The sequence below is a fragment of the Budorcas taxicolor genome, chromosome 15 (assembly GCF_023091745.1).
Source record: "Budorcas taxicolor isolate Tak-1 chromosome 15, Takin1.1, whole genome shotgun sequence".
Classification (NCBI taxonomy): Eukaryota; Metazoa; Chordata; class Mammalia; order Artiodactyla; family Bovidae; genus Budorcas; species Budorcas taxicolor.
In genome coordinates, this window is record NC_068924.1 from 71,705,081 (window position 1) to 71,728,484 (window position 23,404).

Consider the following 23,404-nt stretch of genomic DNA (forward strand, 5'->3'; position numbering starts at 1 on the left):
AGAATTATGGTAACCTGAAAAAAAACAAAATTACTTCTATTGTAATCTTTAAATGCATCTTTCAAATGTACCATTTTCAAATCTCGTATTTTAAAGGATAAAAGAAGAAAAAATGACTAATCTCCTAATGGAAAATATGACCTCATAGCACTGAGAAGAGAGTTGTAAGCATGTAATACATATAAGAGGAGATAAGTTTCATTTCTGACTTGATTTTGAGTCTTTCTTATGAATCATATATTTTAACATCAGGAGAATAATATATAAAATATGCATTAAATTCTTATGGTCTGGCAGCTATTAAAAATAGGAGAAAAAAATGCAACTTCTTCTAGCTAAATTCTAACTAAAGTGTTAAGTGAAAATTAGAAAAATACAGAAGCTAAAATAGTATAATGAACTAAACTTCAAAATATCTATGTATGTATAATTTTTTATGTCTTGGTATGTAGCATTTATCTCAGTTGTTAATGAAACGACATAGTGTAACATGAGTGAAAAAAATAAATGGAGAAGTATTTTCTCATTGCAGTTTACTAGACCAAAACCTTTAGTAATAAGCTAAATGTAACATGAAGAGACACGTTTAAACTAGAATATTGTAGAATAGTTTTGCTGGGGACCTATCTTAACAACAAGGCTTTGGGTTTTTGTTTATGTATTAGGATTTCTGAGTTTTGTGATTCAAAATTCAAGATAGATTTTGAATGCCCTTTTAAATGGCAAAATGTTTCAATGAAAAAATCAGATATTGTGTACATTTTATTTTATATTTGAGTATGAGAAAAATGGCAGATACTTTAGGGGAATTCTAGTTGTTGTTTTACAGCACACATCAAATACCAAGCAATTATTTTGTCTGTCAGTCGGTTACAGGTCTGCGTAAGTTCCTTTGTGTTAACTACAGCTTAGGCATTTAATTAATATTGATAATACAGTGATCTCTAGATGTGACTGTCATTTTTTTCTGAAATTATGGGCAATATACTTAAAAGAAATGTATTTTAAACCTCATTTCTAATTAAAATGGAAAGACTTTAAAGGAGTTTTTTCGTGAGTAAAAGATTTGCTGTACAGTTTTCTGAAAGAATGAAATCTTCGTTTATTTTTCAAATTATATTAAAATGTTCCTTTCCCTGTTGTTTGCTGACATTTTAAAGTTAGAAACAAATAAAGCAACGGTTTATGCTATATCTGATTATCCATATAGAAAAGGGGAAGCAAAGTATGTTGGCATACAAGGTTTTCCCTTAAAAAAATCACCTTGAAATTTAAAAGATATATTGCCCATAACTAATTTGTCTTATTAGGACTTATTTAGACTCGCATGAATTTTCCTAGTCAAATATTTGAGGCAATTCGTCTTTATAAAACAGGGAGATGTAGAACATTATGGTCAGTTATAGGCTAGCCTTTTCTTGTTGCTTCCCAGAACTTAGGAAGCAGGTTTTAAACTAGTAAAGTTGAGTACCAAAACCTCTAGGCTATAATAATTTAGAAAAATGCCAGAAAGTTATAGCGAAGGGGAAGATTAATTGACGTTAAGTGTCCCCTTGATTGACAAAACATTTGGCACTGTGAGGAGAGCTCTGGAGATAACAAAAAGTTCTCTGTCAGGGATGATTTTTCTGGCCAGTTGGCATTGTTTGTGTGATAAAAGAAGGCGCTGAGATAGTATAACTGTAGCGGCTTGACAAAACTTCCAAAGTTAGTTTCAGATTGTGAAGGTAAAAGTAGGTGCAACAACTGGCAGTTGGGATGGGCAGGAGAGCAGGGTTCGTCAGTCCCGGTGCCACGACAGGGTTAACCATGGCGCCGCCCGGTGCACTCTGGGAGTTGTAGGCCGCAGGCATTGTGGGAGTTGTCGTAAAAGTTCGCTTTTTCGCAGTGATGGCCGCCGCCAAGGCAGGAGTTTGGAGTTTCTGCTGTTCCGGACGGCTTGGGGGGCTCTCTGTATCGTTAGAGGGCCCCCAGCAGCCCCCAGGTTGCCAAGGGCCTGTTAGTTGTGTGTTTGGGAGGTGGGAGAGCGGCCTGACGGGTTAATTTGGTGGCCTACTGTCGTTAGATTGGCCAGGGGGGCCTCTGGCGGCTCCCGGCTCTGTGAGGGGGGCCCCAACCTGTAGGACCCTGGCCGTTTGGCCTTCTGCCTTTGAAATTTCGCTGTGGCTAGCGCCTTAGAGTTTTAGAGTCTGCTTTATTTTGTTGTGCTTTGTGCCCTGCGCCCCTCCCCCCTCTCTTACAGCGTTCCACCCTGTCGTTGTACTCTTGATGCTTACGACCCTGTTTGGGGTTAGGTTGGGCTCGTTTTCGTGGGTCTGGTGGGATTTATGCACGAGCTGGGATTTTGGAAAGGGTGGACAGCAGTAGCTTGGGTGTTGTCTCTTTTTTGTTTTAGGTGTAAGAAGTTGCATGAGTTGTGAGTCTGTCGTTGGTGAGTGTGCGATTCACTTTCTCTTGCTTTTGGTGAACTTTGCCCTTGTTTGCTAATGCTGCGAGGCAGTGGCCGGCCGTTCCTGCTTGTGAAATGCTTTTCTGTTAGCTTGAATGTGTTGTTAAATCTTTGAAAACTTCAGAGGAGTGTTTTGCAGTTGTTTGTAGTAAGGAATTGTGTGCAAAAATGGATATAAAGCAAATGCCAATATCACAAGTTCCTTTAGTTTTAGGAAGCAAGCCCCTGTGGCTTCTCTGGTGCTCTGAAGTTGTTTGGAAAGTTTTATGGGAATCAGATTTACTTTTCCTTGTGTTAATATTACTCTTGGCTCATAAGATTCCTCTGCATGTTGGGACAGTTTGACATTTGTTATTGGGTGTTTTCTCAGTATCAGGCAAAAGGAGACACTGTGCATTGCCGTTTAACTGCACCTGTTAACATCTCAGGATAACACCAGATTGCTAAGCAGGTCATCATCTGCCTTACCTACTGTGCAAACTGGGACCTCACTATTTCTGGTGTCTAGGAAGGTCTTTCAAGTTTGGTGAAGTAGGTGATTTCCGATAATGTACAGTAGATGCTTTGGAAGTCAGGTATCAGTTTTTAGATTGGAGGGGCAGGCCACATTACAGAAATTATTTACAGAGAAAGTAAAAAAGTATGTTCCATTTTTTTTCTTGGTATAATTGAAAGCATCTGAAACCTGTTTCTGTGTCATTCCATTACACCACTTCATATATAATTGAAAAGCCCTTTGATATTTTGTGATGAAGTGGATTATAATTTTGCTCTTGTCTGAGTTTGCTTAGTGCTTGACTAGTTGAGAGATACTAATGGTAGAAAAAGGAGGAGCGAAGCTAGATGGGTTTGTATGTATGTTTCTTTTGAAGCATGATTTCAGGTTTAAATTGGTAGACTGACATTGTTGGCTTGCTAATCACGTAACTTCAGTTCTGCTGCTGATGTAATGTGTGTTTTGTAATCCATAAAGCCCTTTCCTTTTCTCTGACCTCACCCCAGTGTGTATCAGAATATTCGCCAACTTTCCATTTGCAAAAAGATTGAGACACTTATTTTTAAATGATCTATGTTGTCCATATTGGTTATGTTTTGGTGATTTAACAGAAAAATGAGTGAGTGCGTTTTGTATCTTAGGAAAACTGGATAGCTGGAAGTTACAGATTTGTAGAATCATTCAGAAGTAGTTAAAACCAAGCACAATTTTCTTTGAAAAATGATACATAAGTTTTAAACTGCCAAGTTACTCTGACTTGAGTTAAGCAGAACAAACAGTTCATAAGAAGGTGCTCTGAGAGTGGATGGGTGTGTGTAAATTTAGAGATAAACTTAGTGCATTTGCAAAGAACCCTCCTTCTTGGGACATTTAGACACATTTCTTCACTAAATGGGGAGAGTTTATACCCAAGAATTCTAACATTTAGCCTCTGAGTTCTTTATTTTGTACCCTGATTTCCATCTCTACTACCCTAGTTCTGCTGCTGGTGTAAAATGTGTTTTGTAATACATAAAGTCAGCAGTAGTTTCGAGAAAAATATATCAAGATCCACTGCCCAGTGGGGAAGATAATCCCTGAGGGTTGTATTGTGTAGATGTGTCACAAGCTGTCCTTTTGAAGTTTAAGTTTGCAGGGGTTTGATGAGACTTCTTTCAATGAGACATATGCCAAAGGGTAACATTCCTGACTTAGGCGTTATTAGTGAAAGCCTTTGTTTCTGGTGTTCATTCAAAAAAGAGACACAAACTTTGTTTCAGGTTCAGGTATACTTTGTTTTATTGTGCTTTACTTTGTTGCACTTTGCAGCTTTTGCAGGTTATTTGTTTTTGCAGATTGAAGGTTTGTGGCATCAGTACCATTTTTCCAATACCATTTGCTTGCTTTGTGTCTTTGTGTCTCATATTTGTAATTCTCACACTGTTTCACACTTTTTCATTATTATTTTATTTGTTATGATCAATGATCAGTGATCTTTGATGTTACTGCTGTGACTTGCTGAAGTTTCACATGAGGGGTAGCGTTTTTTAGCATTTGAAAAAAAATTTTTATTTTCTTTTTTGGCCACGCCTTGTGGCATGCAGCATCTTGATTCCCAGGCCAGGGATTGAACCTGCGCCCCCTACAGTGGAAGCATGGAGTCTTAACCACTGGCCCACCAGGGAAGTCCCAGTTAAACATTTTTTAGTTATAGGTGAGTACATCGTTTTTTAAGGCATAATGCTATTGCACACTTAACAGACTACACCATAGTGTAAACATTACTTTTATATGCCCTGAGAAACCCCCAAATTTGCATCACTTGCTTTATTGAGATATTTGTTTTATCATGGTGTCCTGGAGCTGAACCTGCAATATCTCTGACCTATGCGGCAATAGAATTTGGGAGATAACAAAAAATTGTTTTCATTAGATGGTAGCCAAAATTTGGAAACACTTTAGGGGGGAGGAGTAGGAATATCTATTTGAGGCTTTTACTTAAGTCTTTTCTAATTCCATTTCCCTGTATTTAATTGTTCACTTTGCTGAAAGCAAGCATCTCTTATTAATGTGTTTCTGTATCTGTGAACATTGGTGAGTGGTAAAACTGCATATACAAGACAACAAATCACGCGTTCAGAATCTGGCCCTTGTTTTTTGTTTACATTGTCTGAGGAGGAGGAATTATTGATTGCACTTGTTTTTTGTTTACATTGTCTGAGGAGGAGGAATTATTGATTGCACTTTGTGCACTTGTATGTGTATTTTGTCTTCTTCAGTTTCATACATTTGTTTTTATTTATTTATTTATTTTTAATTTTTATTTTTACTTTATTTACTTTACAATACTGTATTAATGTATGGCAAAACCATACATTTGTTTTTAGATTGCAGTACTCTTAACCATGGGCTTCCCAGGTGGCTCAGTGGTAAAGAATCTGCCTGCTAGTGTAGGAGGTGCAGGAGACCCCTGGGTGGAGAAGATCCCCTGGAGGAAGAAATGGCACCCCACTCCAGTATTCTTGCCTGAACTGTCCCATGGACAGAGGAGCCTGGTGGGCTATGGTCCATGGGGTCACAGAGTCAGACACGACTGAGCGACTGAGCACAGCACAGTACTCCGATGCACAGAGTGTATTGCCACCCCTCCCCTCCGCCTTTCTGGGAGAAAGAGGAAAAGTATTTAAATTTTTTCCATGCTTGTCAATTTTATTTTCTGATTTTTTTCTATATACATTTGTTGGATAACATACATTATTTTTGCTCGCTGGGCCTCATTTTTTGAAGTTAGAGTATTAGTCATATGCTTTTTATGGGCAAGACACAGCAAACCAACAGTTATTTCAAAATACTATGTCTAAAGTAAAAGACATTAATTCATTTCCATCTGAAAGAAAGCAAGATCATTAGCATATATCCTGCTACTTAAAGGATTCTAGCTGTATCTTAAAGGTTCAGAAGACCCTAAGAGGTCATTTTGCTGTGTCCTCTCCCTTCCTTATTTTTGTTTGACTTTCTTAGTGTGCCTTTGTGGTTCTAGAACTTAAATGACATTTTTATTTAGTTTGGAATTTGTTTTTCCAAGTTAATGTGATTCAACTTTTAAAACCATTTTTTAAATCTGAAATATTTGTGATAAGGACATTTTCTTAATACAGGATTCTTGTCATGTTGCAGTTTTATAGTTAAAATGCTATGCATATTATATTTCTGTGTGCTAGGGAATATTATATTTCTATGTGGTAGGGAAGAATGAGTTAATAATTACCTTAAACCTTAGCACAAAGTACCAGAATTTGTCATCTAAAAAAATCCAGGGTATATAGCTTAGTTTGCTTTTCTGTTACTAGCAGTCTTTAGTTAATGAAGAGGTGAATGACTTGTCATTTTCAGACAAGTTTCACTTGAAGACAGTATTACTTCTTGCCCGACACGCTCATGAAATACATATTTTTGAAAAGTTTTATTAAGAAAATATTAGAAGTCCTTAAATTCACATGATAGAAAAAAACAGTTCTGTGTGTGTTTACTAACCAAAAAAAAAAAATTATTTGTAAACTGCTTTTGTAGCTTATTTTTTTTTAAACTCTCTAATAAATCTATGTTTCTGGGTTTTAAATTGCTTTTAAAGAAGTCTTTTTGAGGGAGTGAGGACCCTATTGTCATTGAAGTTGTTTTTAAAGAGTAGCCAACTTTTTCCTTTTTATTTTAGTGTTAACCAAAGGTGTAGAGTATGTGCAGTTTATGATGCAAAATAAAAGGCCCATTGTATTAGAAAGTCAAAATGTAGACATCAGTAATTTTAAACTTTTTGTGCCACTCGTTATAATTGTATCGTATAATTTGAATTTTTAATATTATGGGGTTAATTTAAAGATGTCTATGAAATGGTTTATTATTTGATAAGATCCTGTAATATATATCATTAGTTTTTTGAGATACATAGTGTTAAGTAATTTTCTCATCCTAATAAAAGATTTTTAGAAGGAAACTTAATAGTGATGTAAATGAAATTGTCTTATATTCTTCTACCTGAGGAGAAAAACTTGTAAAAAACATAATTTTTATAAATGAAACCTTTTGAGATATGTAATATAAAAAGTTTTATAATTCAATTGGAAAAGATGGACTAAGCCATGGTTTGATAATTCACAAAAGGAAAAACTCAGTTAATAACGTGGCAGACACTCTTTTCCAAAGTTGGCCACAACAGTATCTTCCAGCTCACGTGTTCTGCAACATAATATTAGAGTGTGATCAGAAGGTGGCATCTCTCCACTTCCTTAAATTTGGGCAAGGCTTTTGAGTTCTTAGACCAAGAGACTATGGTAGAGGTGCTGTGCTTAGTCGCTCAGTTGTGTCTGACTCTGTGCGACCCGTTGGACTATAGCCTACCAGGCTCCTCTGTCCATGGGGATTCTCCAGGCAAGAATACTGGAGTGGGTTGCCATGCCCTCCTCCAATGGAACTTCCCAACCTGGGGATCAAACCCAGGTCTCCCTCATTGCAGGTGGATTCTTTACTGTCTGAGCCACCAGGGAAACCCATGTTAGAGGTGATGATGTGCATTTCCAGATGTTGCTGTTAATTTGCCTGACAGCTTCTGCTTCCTGCCTCTTGGAAGCCAGCCACTAAATAAAAAATGCAATTCCCTGAAATCTCTATGTTATAAGAAGCCCAAGATCATGAAAGGAGGCCCTGGAAGATGAGACAGCAAGTAGAGAGGTCAAGGAGCACCAAGGAACCAGAAGTGAAGTGTAAGTGAAGAAGCCATTTTGGAAGTGGATTCTGTAGCCCCAGCTGCCTTGGCTATTGCTGTGTAAATCAGGGGAACCACCCAGTGGTGCCTCTCCCAGTTTTTGACCCCCCAAATATTGACCAAAATAAAATGATTCATTTTCAGCTTGTGAGGTTTTGAGTGCTTCATTATTCAACAACAGATCACTGGAAAAAAGTCCTGAGAAAAAAGATTTGTTAATTTATAATTGATGGCACTATTGGAGAATATATGTTCATGTCTAAATCCAACAAGGATCTAGTACCTACAGTATGATAAGAAATACTTAGATCATCAAAAAAAACAAGTTACCAACAGAAAAATGCACCAACGTTATAATCATGCTCACAAACTAGAAAGATATGCCCAAACTCATTAGTAATCAGAGGGGTTCATCTGAAAGCAACAGTATAGTCTCTCTCTACTTAGTAGACTAACAGGCAGAAGGATGGGTAATGTCAGGTGTTAATGGGGATGAGGGGATACGTACACTGGTGCTGAGAGTATAAAGTGGCAGAACCATTCTGGAGAGCAGTCTGGTGGAATTTAGTTAAATGAATATAGATGTTATTAATAAATTGTTTCTGGGTATGTGTCCTCAAGAAGTCTTAAACAGGTCTCCAAAGAAACAAAAACAAGGGTATTGATCTCATTTTTTGTTTTTATTTTTTGGTAGTAGTTTAGAGTGAATCTGGGATTCTTTTTTTTTTAAATTTATTTATTGGCTGTGCAGTCTTAGTTGCAACATACGGGATCTATAGTTGTGGCACGTGAACTCTTGGTGTGGCGTGTGGGATCTAGTTCCCTGACCAGGGACTGAACCTGGCCCTGCTGCATTGGCAGCACAGTCTTAACCACTGCACTACCAGGAAAGTCGGAACCTAGGATTCTTGATCCCTTTGGAGAGGTGGGGGAATAGGTAAAATATAGTGGAGACACATGTATAGTACTATGCATTACACAGAAGCAAAGGACTACATATACCGGCCACATATGCACATATTTTAAAAAATGCAGTGTTTAGTGAAAGTAATCATGAAATCTATAATATAATACCATTTGTATACGTTTAAAATACATACACACAAAGATGTTTTAAAGAAAATACTCAAAAACATGTCAAATATAGGATGGTTTCTTAAGGACAAGAAGAAGGTTGCCCATACAGCAAAAAGTAGAACAGGAGCAGGAAATGAGGTAAAAAGATACTAAATTAAAAGAACAGTAATGTTGCTGTGCCATAAACCAAGGCATATGATCAAACTTTCTGTGGCTAAGATCCAACGATAAATCTTACCAAGAAGAGAAAATCGTATCTGGGAGAAAAAAAGTTTAAATGAGATAAGTACTTAGAAAAGTGTGGTCAGACAAGGATTCTCATATTTTGTTAGATATACAAACTGGTATGACCTTCGTAAAGGACAGTGTTTACCAAGAACCTTAAAAATGCTCATCATAGCAACAGTAATTGTAAATTGAAGTTAAGAGACAAAAACCATGTCAGTAGCACCAGTAAACAAGAAATACTGAAGGATATATTTAGCAAAGTATGTTTGAGACCTGTATTCTGAAATTGCTGAGAGACACTAAAGGATACCTAAATAATGAGAAAGATAGCATGTTCAAGAATCAGAAGACAATATTGTTAAGATTTCACCTCTTCTCAAATTGGTGTATTGATCTATCTGTAGTTCAACAGGCTAAAATTTATATGCAAATGTAAAGGCTCTAGAGTATTGAAAATAAGAACAATGGGAATTACACTATCTGATTTTAAGACTTTATTTTTAAAACAATTTTTAGCTGTGCTGCATGACTTACAGAATCTTAGTTCCCCGACCAGGGATTTCAAGCGCCAAGTCCTAAGCACTGGGCTACCAGAGAATTCTCAAGACTTTAAAACTGCAGGACCCTACATGTAATTTTAACAAAACGAGAAATCAATGAGACAAAGCAAAATGGAGGTATGCACGTGATGTAAACTCTAGTGCCTTTCAAAAAAGTGCCAGAGTAAATCAATAGGCAAAAATAGTCTTTTCAGCAAATGATGCTGGAACAGTTGGGGATCCATATGCAAAATGATGAGTCTTATTCCTAGCCTCCTGATATACACAAAGATTAACTTGAAAATCTAAACGTAAGAGAGAAAACTAGAATAAAACGAGATAAATCTCTGTGATCTTGGGTAATGTAAAGACCCTGAGAGATGGGTTGGGGAGGGAGGTGGGAGAGGGGTTCAGGATGGAGAACACATGTACACCCATGGCTAAATTTTTAATAATTAAAAAATAAGAAAAAATGATAAATTGTATTTCATCAAAATTAAAAACTTCCTTATCAAAATACACTAAAACAAAACAAACAAAAAAAAAACCCAAAAAAGTTACGCTAAAGATTGGAAAAAAATATTTGCAACTTATCTCAATAATTGGATTTCTAAGAATTTAACATTTGGAGATGTGTATAAAAACATACTAGTTCTTGTTTCAGCTTTATTTATATTAATTGCTAAATACCTGAAACAACCTAAATACCCAAGAATAAAAAATTGTTTAAGTAAGTAAGGAAGTGTTAGTTGCTCAGTCACGCCTGACTCTGCGACCGCATGGACTGCAGCCCACCAATCTCCTGTGTCATGATCTTCCATGAAAGGATACTGGAGTGGGTTGTCCTTTCCTTCTGCAGGGCTTCTTCCCAACCCAGGTATCGAACCCAGGTCTCCTGTACTGCAGGCAGATTCTTTACTGACTGAGCTACAAGGGAAGTCCCAGATGTTTAGAATCATGATATATCTATACTTGGAATCTGTCAAGCCATTAAAAATTATATAGAAAATATGACATAGATATTTACTATGTTAAGTACCAAAGCAGGTTACAATGTAGTATGGACTCTAGTTTTTTGCTTTTATGTTTATTTTGAAACTAGGTTAACAGAATTTGTTGTTCACTATCATTGATAAATGAGGGGCAATTGGGATTTTTTGTGATATTGTGTCAGTGAGATCTGAAAATCTGGCTACCTCCATATGTGTGTTTTCATCTCATTAGAAATAGAAGAGATTAAAAATTTAGAGCAACAATCTTTAGCTCCAAGGTAAACCAAGTTCACCATTTCCTTTTACTATTAAACAGGGATTATATTCACTGTAAAAGGTATTGACTAATGTTCACTAATTCCCCAACTGAACCTCTTAGGTTTGACTTATTAAAAATCTCCCTAAATTAGATTAAGAGGACACTTGTATCTCAAATCAGGTGAGAGTTGAAATGAGATTTCAACAAGGGCACAGTTATAACTAAGCATGGATCCTTAGTACATTCCCTGGGATATGGAAAGGGTCAGAATATCTCATCCCATTTTAGCTGTGTGTCAAATTTACCATCTGCTAGTTGAGCAGCCCCAGATCAGGAGTTCAGGATCACTTAAACTATTGAATACTTCCACTTAGAGAAGGTAAAACAGATCATCTGATAGTGTTTGAATTGATATTAAATAGGGAATAACCTACAGACTTCTTTGTTTAGTCTCTATCTTGGTGTCCCAAAGTTTTCATTTCATGATGAAAAGAATGAATTAACTCTGAGATCTCCAACGTTGCACCTCCAACTTTGACCAACCCGAAAACATCAAGGAAGTTATCAAAACAGAACAAATAACTATTAAAATAATTTATATATATTTTCAGTATCAGTTAACTTTTTGAAAGTAAAGTAGAAAAATGTTAGTGTTCAACATTTTAAACCATATTTTCTCTATACTTGGAAACCACACTCAAAAATTACAATTTTGTCCGAAAATTATTTTTGTTGTCTTTTTATGAATAATATATAGTCTTAGTTTTGGAAATCATCTTTTTCACATTTCCATTTAAATGATTAAAATCATTCATGAAGTGATGACGGAGCAGTATTTCAGGAACTTGTGAAAATATTAAAATTGAGCCCTTTGGTCTCTACAGATTCAAACCAAAAAGAGACCTTTGTTACAAAACTTAGAAAAAGAGTGAGTATTCATTCATATCTTCATTAGACACACATACATATATGCAGATATTACAAGGTGCCGAATGTCATTACCAGGTGATGCTGGAAAAAAAAAAAAAGGCTAAGCGACAGTGTATGGATTTGAATAGAAAACAGGGCCCTAGGAAGTACTCATGTTTTGCAAAAAGGTTTCTCCCCAACAAAAGCTACATTTCCAAAGTTTTATTTTTAGACAGTTGATGTCAAAGAGCTATTGTCAATTGTATCCACATTTTTCTTTCCCTCTGAATTTCATTTAATTCAGATAATGCTGTAACCAAGAGCATTGTTTCACTTTGTGTCAAGCTATAAAGATCACTTGCTTTTTCAGAAAACAAAACATTTATTTATTTATTTGGCTGGCCAGGTCTTAGTTGCAGCCCATGGAATCTGTTAGCTGGGGCATGCCAACTCTTAGTTACATCATGTGGGGTCTAATTCCCTGACCAAGGGTTGAACCCAGGCCCCCTGCATTGGGAACATGGGGTCTTACACACTGGAGAACCAGGGAATTCTCAAGACAACTTGCTTTGTGCTCCAAAAGAAGCTATTTCACCATTAGGATTATTACATTTTTTTTCCTCCCTTCTGGTATTCAGAAAGTGGAATGTTGCCTAAATTGACTTGATTTACACACATTTCTGATGATTTCTTTATTTGTGATGAATCTAGCTGCTGACTTTACATCTGTTTTTAGCTACTCACTTCTACTAGTTCTTTGTAAAGTTAGCTAGATACCCATTTTTGAAGATGACAGGCTTTTTCCCCATGTAATCCTACCTTTTGTTTTGCTTTTCCTGTTCATCAAGGTATTCCCAACTTGATAAATCTTTCATATATGTATGTTTGAAACTTTCAGAGATTAAAAAAAGGTGAATGGTGTGTGAGTCGGTGGTATTATAGTTTTAAAAAGTTTTGTTACCGAGTGCAAGTTTGTGTGCCTAGTTTCAGAGTTTGGAGTAGAAAAAGGCTTATTTCAAGGGGCGTACAAGGAAGATGAGTGCTTTTGCTCAAAAAACCTGAACTCCCTAATGTTTTCTGGAGAGAAGTCTTACAGGCAAAATTGGGGTTGGTGGCTGCAGGGTGTGTGTGACTTTCCTCTGATTTTCTGGTGGTGAGATAACAGAGTGGTGCTCCAACATTGTGCTCAGCCTGAACTTACCATCATCCTTGTGTTTCAGCAGGAACTTCCAGTTTTATAACCAGGCAGTCAGAAGTATGCTTACAACCTGGATTTGCATGTGGTGCCTGAAGTGGGGACAGTCTTGTGGGACTACACCTGTGGGATCTGATGCTATCTCCAGTAGTCTCAAGACTGAGTTAATTTAATTGCTCATTGGTGTTGGAAAACACATTTGGAAATGAACTAAATAAACTTGCTTTCGTTTTACTATGGCCCATTCTTGAAATCTTTTCTGCACGAAGCCATAGATCCTCTCTCTTGGTGGCCAACCCCAGGAACTCCTCTGAGACCTGGGACGTGAACATCCTCTTGTGCCCAGTTTTCCTACAACAGAACCATAAGCTTTCTAGAAGAAAACAGAGACATGTACTCTTTCACATTGCTCTTAATAATATTTGGGGGGGATATGTCACCTCAGGCAAAGAAAACCAAAGCAAAAATAAACAAACGGGACTACATCAAACAAAAGTGCTTCAGCACAGCAAAGAAAATGATCAGAAACACAGATTGTGTGATGGTAAGTGTAAGGATTAAGGATTTTGAGAGGAGGAAGATTAGAAGGGCTAATCTAATCACACAGTTCCTTACAATTACAGAACCTTTCAAAGTGGTCCACTGGAGAAGGGACCACTTCAGTATTCTTGCCTTGAGAACCCCATGAACAGTATGAGAAGGCAAAAAGATAGGACACTGAAAGATGAACTCCCCAGGTTGGTAGGTGCCCAATATGCTACTGGAGGTAAGTGGAGAAATAACTCCAGAAAGAATGAAGAGATGGAGCTAAAGCAAAAACAACACCCAGCTGTGGATGTGACTGGCAATAGAAGTAAAGTCTGATGCTATAAAGAGCAACACTGCATAGGAACCTAGAATGTTAGGTCCGTGAATCAAGGCAAATTGGAGGTGATCAAACAGGAGGTGGCAAGAGTGAACATTGATATTTTAGGAATCAGTGAACTAAAATGGACTGGAATGGGTGAATTTAACTCAGATGACCATTATATCTACTACTGTGGGAAAGAATCTCTTAGAAGAAATGGAGTAGCCATCATAGTCAACAAAAGAGTTTGAAATGCAGTACTTGGATGCAATCTCAAAAACCACAGAATGATCTTTGTTTGTTTCCAAGGCAAACCATTCAATATCACAGTAATCCAAGTCTATGCCCTGACGAGTAATGCTGAAGAAGCTGAAGTTGGGTGGTTCTGTGAACACCTACAAGACCTTCTAGAACTAACACCCAAAAAAGATGTCCATTATTGGGGACTGGAATGCAAAAGTAGGAAGTCAAGAAATAACTGGAGTAACAGGCAAATTTGGCCTTGGAGTACAGAATGAAGCAGGGCAAACTCTAACAGAATTTTGCCAAGAGAATGCACTGGTCATAGCAAACACTCTCTTCCAACAACACAAGAGAAGACTCTAAACATGGACACCACCAGATGGTCAATACTGAAATCAGACTGATTATTTTCTTTGCAGCCAAAGATGGAGAAGCTCCATACAGTCAGCAAAAACAAGACCGGGAGCTGACCGTGGCTCAGATGACAAACTCTTTATAGCCAAGTTCAGACTTAAGTTGAAGAAAGTATGGAAAACCACTAGACCATTCAGGTATGACCTAAATCAAATCTCTTACAACTATACAGAGAAAATGACAAATAGATTCAAGAGATTAGATCTGATAGACAGATTGGCTTAAGAACTGTGGATGGAGGTTTGTGACATTGTACAGGAGGCAGTGATCAAGACCATCCCCAAGAAAAAGAAATGCAAAAAGGCAAAATGGTTGTCTGAGGAGGCCTTACAAACAGCTATGAAAAGAAGAGAAGCAAAAGGCAAAGGAGAAAAGGAAAGATATACTCATTTGAAAGCAGAGTTCCGAAGAATAGCAAGGAGAGATAGCAAAGCCTTCCTCAGTGATCAGTGCAAAGAAATAGAGGAAAATATTAAAATGGGAAAGAGTAGAGATCTCTTCAAGAAAATTAGAGATACCAAGGGAACATTTCATGCAAAGATGGGCTCAATAAAGGACAGAAATGGTATGGACCTAACAGAAGCAGAAGATATTAAGAAGAGGTGGCAAGAATACACAGAAGAACTGTACAAAAAAGATCTTCACGACCAAGATAATCACTATGGTGTGATCACTCACCTAGAGCCAGACATCCTGGAATAAAAGGTCAAGTGGGCCTTAGGAAGCATCACTATGAACAAAGCTAGTGGAGGTGATAGAATTCCAGTTGAGCTCTTTCAAATCCTGAAAGATGATGCTGTGAAAGTGCTGCACTCAATATGCCAGCAAATTTGGAAAACTCAGCAGTGGCCACAGGACTGGAAAAGGGCAGTTTTCATTCCAATCCCAAAGAAAGGCAATGCCAAAAAATGCTCACTCAAACTACTACACAATTGCACTCATCTCACACGCTAGCAAAGTAATGCTCAAAATTCTCCAAGTCAGGCTTCAGCAATATGTGAACCATGAACTTCCAGATGTTCAAGCTGGATTTAGAAGAGGCAGAGGAGCCAGAGATCAAATTGCCAACATCTGTTGGATCAACGAAAAAGCAAGAGAGTTCCAGAAAAACATCTGTTTTATTGGCTATGCCAAAGCCTTTGACTGTGTGGATGACAACAAACTGTGGAAAATTCTGAAAGAGATGGGAATACCAGACCATCTGACCTGCCTCTTGAGAAATCTGTATGCAGGTCAAGAAGCAACAGTTAGAACTGGACATGGAACAACAGACTGGTTCCAAATAGGGAAAGGAGTACGTCAAGGCTATATATTGTCGCTTTGCTTATTTAACTTCTATGCAGAGTACATCATGAGAAACACTGGGCTGGAAGAAGCACAAGCTGGAACCAAGATTGCTGGGGAAATATCAATCACGTCAGATATGCAGATGACACCGCCCTTATGGTAGAAAGCGAAGAAGGACTAAAGACCCTCTTGATGAAAGTGAAAGAGGAGAGTTGGAAAAGTTGACTTAAAGCTCAACATTCAGAAAGCGAAGATCATGGTATCTGGTCTCATCACTTCATGGCAAATAGATGGGGAAACAGTGGAAACAGTGTCAGACTTTATTTTGGGGGGCTCCAAAATCACTGCAGATGGTGACTGCAGCCATGAAATTAAAAGATGCTTACTCCTTGGAAGAAAAGCCATGACCAACCTAGACAGCATATTGAAAAGCAGAGACAATACTTTGCCAACAAAGGTCCGTCTAATCAAGGCTATGGTTTTTCCTGTGGTCATGTATGGATGTGAGAGTTGGACTGTGAAGAAAGCTGAGCACTGAAGAATTGATGCTTTTGAACTGTGGTGTTGGAGAAGACTCTTAAGAGTCCCTTGGACTGCAAGGATATCCAACCAGTCCATCCTAAAGGTAATCAGTCCCGAATATTCATTGGAAAGACTGATGCAAGGCTGAGACTTCAATACTTTGGCCACCTGATATGAAGAACTGACTCATTGGAAAAGACCCTGATGCTGGGAAAGATTGAAGGTAGGATGAGAAGGGGACGACAGAGGATGAGATGGTTGGATGGCATCACCAACTCAATGCACATGAATTTGAGTAAACTCTGGGAGTTGGTGATGGACAGGGAGGCCTGGCGTGCTGCAGTTCATGGGGTCGCAAGGAGTCGGACACGACTGAGCGGCTGAACTGAACTGAACTCAGCTTTGGTCAGAAAGAGAGATATGATTGTGGAAGAACAGTCAAGAGAGATGCAGGGATGCTGGCTTTGAAGATGTAGGAAGAGGAAGGATTCCACGAGTCGAAGAATTCCTGTAGCCTCTGGAAGCTGAAAAAGGCAAGGAATCAAACTCTTCCCTAGAGCCTCCAAAATGAGCAGTTTGATTTTAGTCCAGTAAGTCCCGGGTTGTGATTCTAACCTATAAAACTGTCAGAAAATAAGTGTGTGTTGCTTAAAGTCACCAATTTGCGGCAATTTATAATATCGACAGTGGAAACTGATACTATGTCTGCGTGTGTGCCTGTGTCCTAAGGAAGCATACCTGGTTGCGGCCTCTCCTCTTCACTACACTCAAGCGATAAGGGCCTTCTCTAAAGTCCTCAAAAGCACAAAGATCCATCTGATACCAACCATACTTAAAGCACCATAAAGATCTGTCTATTCATTGGAAAAGACCCTGATGCTGGGAAAGACTGAAGGCAAAAGGAGAGGAGGGTGGCAGAGAATGAGATGGTGAGATAGCCTCACTGACTCAATGGACATGAACTTGGGCAAATTCAGGGAGATAGTGGGGGACAAGAAAGCCTGGTGTACTGCAGTCCATGGGATCTCAAAGAATTGGATATGAACGCAACTGAACGACCACAACATAGTTCTAGTAAACATATGCTGCTGCTAAGTCGCTTCAGTCGTGTCTGACTCTGCGAACCCATAGACAGCAGCCCACCAGGCTCTGCCGTCCCTGGGATTCTCCAGGCAAGAGCGCTGGAGTGGGTTGCCATTGCCTTCTCCAGTGCATGAAAGGGAAAAGTGAAAGTGAAGTTTCTCAGTCATATCCGACTCTTAGCAACCCCATGGACTGCAGCCTACCAGGCTCCTCCGTCCATGGGATTTCCCAGGCAAGAGTACTGGAGTGGGTAGCCTCTAAATTAGTAGTCATTAAATGAACGAGTGGATCATTATTGTAGAAGGAAAAATGTAAAAGTTAATGGCAGGGAGCAATAACTTCCAGTTGGAAAGTAAAATCAGTCACATATTTTTAGCTATATAGCTCGTCTGCTGGTTCTACTTTTCTCTTAAGTTATAACTTAGGATTTTCCTTTATTAAAGCAAGAATTGGAAAGAAGCTACACTTCTTTGTCTCACCTGGCCCAAATCAATTTTTTAACTGTCTGCCGGAGGGGAAGCCAGCTGTTAAAGATAGTGTACAATTAGTTGGTTACTATTTGTTGTGCTTTTGGGGACTCATCTGGTAAATCTAGCAACATCATTGTCATCTCTTACTCAAGAATGATTGGGTCTTAGGAATACCACCCCCTGTTACTCAGTTTACAGGTAGTGTTGAAAAATTGAAATGCTGGTTATGTCTCTGTGAAATAGATATTGCTAGTTAGCTGTGTTCACATTATCGATATAGGGGATCTAAACATGTTTTCCTATCTCTAGCTCCCTTCTGTTTGTTTGTTTGTTTGTTTGTTTTTTTAGTTTTGCAGTAAGAGAATTTTAATAAGCCTCCTTAAAATCTTCTACATAAGATAGGGAATGGAGAAATAAATAGCCCTTCTGCTTTCCAAGCACCCAGGTATGGAGGCAACTGAGGAAAGAGTATGCCTAAAGGCTGCAGGCTGAAGTGTTGAGGAAGGAAGAGAGAGGAGCATGCTGGCGTGCAAGGGGAGTAGGGCAGAAAAGGAAATGGTAGAAGGTGAGGTTAGGCACCTGTTGGCTGCATTCAACTGTAAAACCTCCTGGTTCTATGATAAACTGCATTTATTGCTCACTCCCACATCCATGAACCTGCTGGTGGCTCAGCAGTGAAGAATCAACCTGCAATGGAGAAGACCTGGGTTCAATACCTAGGTCTGGAAGGTCCCCTGGAGAAGGAAATGGCAACCCACTCCTGTATTCTTGCCTGGGAAATACCATGGACAGAGGAGCCTGGCGGGCTACAGTCCATGGGGCTGCAAAGAATCAGACATGACTGAGCAGCTTGCACTTTCCCACATCCATGGATTGACTCAGTTTGGCTGCAGGCCATGGGCTGGGCTTAGGTCTGCTCTGTTTCACAATCATCTTGCATTACCCAGGTCAGAGATCAACTCATTATCATACATATGTATCAAAATAGTTCAAAAACAGAATCTTCTCTTTGAATAGTATGAGGAAAAGAACAAGCCTGAAGTTTTGTGACCTTGGGCAGCTCCAGTATTTGGTTCGCTCACGTGTAAAGTGGGATGGCAAATAATGCCCCACCTTTCAGAGAAGATAGAGATAACAGCTGAGGAACCTGAGAGGCCTGCTGGGTTTCCACATCTACTAGTGGTGGGCGTGTTGCAGGAAAATGGGGTGTGAGAGGATAGTCACGTGCCCGTCTCTAGCAGCCAAGTGAAGCTCCTTGGCTTTGCACAGGAAAGAATGCAAGAACTGGCCACAGTAAAGTGAAAGCAGATTTATTTAGAGAGGGACACATTCTATAGGCAGGATGTGGGCCATCTGAGAAGGCCTTGATATAAAGGGTGGTTAGCTTAGTTTTGTTTCTTTATCATTTTACATGTGTATTTATGGCTGCACGGAGTCTTCATTGCTGCACAGGCTTTCTCTAGTGGCAGCAAGCAGGAGATACTCTCTAGTTGCAGTGTGTGAGCTTCTCCTTGTGGTGGCTCCTCTTGTTGGGGAGCACGGGCTCTAGGGGTTTGTGGGTTTCAGTAGTTCCAGAGTTTGTGACTCCTGGGCTCTAAAGCGTTGGCTCAGTAGTTGTGGCGCGGAGGCTGAGTTGCTCCACGCCATGTGGGATCTTCCTGGATCAGGGATCGACCCCTTGTCTTCTGCACTGGCAGGGAAATTCTTTATCACTGGGCCACAAGGGTGGTTAGTTTTTATGGGCTGGGTAGTTTCATACACTAACAAGTGGGAGGGATATTCTAAGTATTTTGGAGACCGGGAGGGGATTTCCACTGCCCACTTTTTGACCTTTTATGGTCTGCCTTTGGACTGGCATGGTACCTGTGGGTGTGTCATTTAGCTTATGCTGTTAGTGCACACACAAACTACAGGGACTTCCCCAGTGGCTCAGTGGTAAAGAATCTGCCTGCCAATGCAGGAGACACAGTTTGATCCCTGGGTTGAGAAGATCTCTTGGAGTAAGAAATGGCAACTCACTCCAGTATTCTGGCCTGGGAAATCCCATGGACAGAGGAACCTGGAGGGCTACAGTACATGGGGGTCACAAAAGAGTTGGACACAACTCAGTGACTAAACAACAACAACAGGCAACAACAGGTATTTCATCGAATGTATCAGGAGGTTCAAGATGTACTGGAAGTTGAATTGCTTGCTGTGTCAGGTCCAGTAGGTTTTAACCAGTTTCTGTTGTATCCTTAATGGCTAAGGGTTGTACACTGCCCCCTTCCCTCCTTTCTCACTTTCAGACCTTACCATTTAAGTCTTTAATCCATTTTGAGTTTATAGGGTATGAGAAAGTATTCCAGTATAATTCTTTCACCTATAGCTCCCTGGGGCTCAGCAGTGTGTTCCTCTGGTCATTAGAACTGTATGCCTTAGTGAAAGTGTAAGTCACTCAGTCGTGTCTTGCTCTTTGTGACTCCATGGACTGTAGCCCACCAAGCTCCTCTGCCCGTGGAATACTCCAGGCAGGAATACTGGAGTGGATTGCTATTTCCTTCTCCAGGGGAACTTCCCAAGGATTGAACTCGAGTCTCCTGTATTACAGGTGGATTTTTTTTACCATGTGAGCCACCAGGGACACCCTAGGGGTGCCCCCATGTGAGCTGGGCACACCCTCCTGTTGTGGTGGGGTTGACTCCTGTGGGCTCTCTGGTAGGTAGGGCTGACCCCCAACCTGATTGGCTGCAAGGTCGTGCTTCCTGCAATGAATATGGGCTTTCTGGAGCCTGGGGTAGTCGATTCTTGAGGCTGTCTGTTTGGCTCAGGGTTACTGGGCAGCTTCTGCTGCTTAGGGTGGGGCCAGGTGCCTGGTGCTAATGATCTGGCTGGAGGATTACAAAATGGCACTTGCCACACCAGTGTTATTGTGGAAGAACGAGCTCCCCAAAATGACTGTCAGCAATGTCTCTTTTCCCAGGGGGTGTTCCAGTTGCCTCCTGCCTTTCCTGGAGCCCCAGTGGGTCTGACCCAGGCTCTTTTCAAACTACTGTTCTGTGCTGGGGTTTGTGAGATTTTTGTGCACATTCTTTTTTTTTTTTTTTTTTAAGGAGTAATTAATCACCTTGCTGTTTTTTTTTAATTGTACATGCTCATTACACGCACAAAAATACGAACATAAAAAAGCAGAAAATGACTCCAGATCTTACCACTCTGAAGTAACAAGTATTAATACTCAATGAACATTATTTTAGACATGTGCATGTATATAGATATACAGGTTGGAGAAAAGTGTCCTCAGTGAAGATCCTTCCACAGTTAGTACACACTTAAAAAAAAATTATTTGTTTATTTGGCTGAACTGGGTCTTAGTTGAGGCACATGGGAACTTTGATCTTTGGTGCAGCCTGTGGGATCTTTAGCTGTGACGTGCGAACTCCAGCTGAGGCATGTGGGGTTTAGGTCTCTGACCAGGGATTGAACCTGACCCCTGTTTTGGGGGCCACTGCACCACCAGGGATGTCCCTGTGCGCCCTCTGAAGAGCAGAGTCTGTTTCCTTCAGCTCTCGACCTCCTCCCAAACATAAGCCCTGCTGTTTTTCAAAGCCAGATGTTCTGGAGGCTCATTTTCCTGGACCAGGAGGTGAGCAGCCTTTGGGCTAGGGAGCCCAAAGTGGGTTGAGGGTCCTCGTGCTTTTGGGAGAGGCCTTCTATGATTGTGGCATTTCTGGTGAGTTGCCCACCCAGGTGTGGGTCCTGACTGTATTGCATCTCCATTCCTCCTATCTGTCTCATTGTGGGTCCTTCTTGACGTCTTCACTTGTAAAAAAAAAAAAAAAAAACTTTTCTACTAGTATTCAGGTCATCCAAATAGATAGTTGCTCTGTAAGTAGTTGCAATTCTCGTGAGTCCTTGGTAAGAGGTGAGTTCAGGGTCTTCCTACTCCACAATCTTGGCTACCTCCTCACAATTTTTTTTTTAACTTAAGCAAAGTATGTATGTTGTATATGTCATATAGCTTAATACTTACAGAGAAAAATAAATAGAAGATGTACTCCCAATTGCCAGCTGCAATTAGTGGGAATAGGAAATGAGGTGGGATACTTTCTTATATACTTCTGTGAGCTTTTGAAACTAAAAAAACCAATATCAAAACTATATTGTTCAATCATTTGTTTCAAAATGACTGGTTTAGTTTTTTTTTTTTTGTTTGTTTGTTTATAGAAGGTCTCATGAAATGTTCAACCCCCTCAAAGGCCTGAACTTCTTGAGAGCTGAGTAAGTAGTGGAAACTCATGCTGAGACGTGTGAGTGCTACTGTGATGTTTGAATGGATAATGTGAAGTCACTTTGAACGTGCTAATGCAGTACTGAAGCATGTACTTGTTAATGCTCATGTCTTATGGTAATATTGTTTGTTACAGTAAAGTTTTACTTTTTTGAAAACCTCCCAAGTTTCTAATGTCAAAGGCTTTTAAATCATGGCACTGTTTCTTTTTTAACCTAGAACTGAACACCTTCTCAACTGAACTTAAAGGAGAAATTAAGTGCAATATTTGGAACTACATTTAAATGAAGATGAGGTAGAAGACAGAACTGTTACAAGTATGTAAGTTTTATTGTACAGACAAATGAAGTCTTCAGCTCTGTTGTATTCTTAAAAATTCCTAGCTTCTATGTAATTCTCTAGTTATAGAACTTTATCTCATTATGTTGAACTAGTCCTGATTTCACCATGAAAATCTGACCTGAAACTCTGTTTACATAAATATTGAAAATGAATTTAAAATTAAATGTGAATATTGGTATATTAAGAGATGCAATTTGGTTGATTCATATTTTTTCCATGTTAAAAATTATTCTGAGCTCTAAATCTTTTAAATAAATGAGACTGAAATCCAATGTGGTTGTGTCTGATTATGTTATCTGTGTAACAACCAAATATTTCTAGAGACTGTTCTTCATTAAGCATATTTTAAATGCATTAATTTAGTTGGAGTATAACTGATTTACAATGTTGTGTTTCAGGTGTAGAGCAAAGTGATTCAGTTGCACATATATTAATAGAGATATTAATTCTTTTTTAGATTCTTTTCTCCTATCAGTTATTATAGAATATTGAGTAGAGTTTCCTGTGGGGTGTAGTAGGCCCTTGTTGGTTATCTATCTTATACATAGTAATGTGTGCTCATCCCAAGTTCCTGATTTATTCCCTCCACCGCCCCCCACGTTTCTCCTTTGGTAACCACAAATTTGTTCTCCATATCTATAATTCTGTTTCTACTTTGTAAATAAGTTCATTTGTAACTTTATTTTTAAAATTAGATTCCACATATGAAGGGAGAAGGAAATGGCAGCCCACTCCAGTATTCTTGCCTGGAGACTCCCATGGACAGAAGAGCCTGGTCGACTAGAGTCCATGGGGTCCCAAAGAGTCAGATACGACTGAGTGACTAACACATGTCCACATATGAGTGATAGGATATTTGTCTTTCTCTGACTTCACTTAGTATGATAATGTCTGGAAGTGAAGTGAAGTGAAGTCGTTCAGTCGTGTCTGACTCTTTGCGACCCCATGGACTATAGCCTACCAGGCTCCTCCGTCCCTGGGATTCTCCAGGCAGGAATACTGGAGTGGGTCGCCATTTCCTTCCCCAGGAGATCTTCCCAACCC

General features: G+C 39.3%; 1 long non-coding RNA gene across 1 annotated transcript; it reads left to right on the forward strand.

Annotated features, from left to right (window-relative positions):
- The first annotated feature begins 1,917 nt into the window (after window positions 1-1,917).
- Window positions 1,918-22,324, forward strand: LOC128061016 (uncharacterized). Its single transcript, XR_008200663.1, has 5 exons — window positions 1,918-1,984; window positions 2,396-2,431; window positions 4,529-4,638; window positions 21,955-22,008; window positions 22,238-22,324. It is a non-coding gene; the product is annotated as an uncharacterized LOC128061016 (long non-coding RNA).
- Window positions 22,325-23,404: the final 1,080 nt, after the last annotated feature.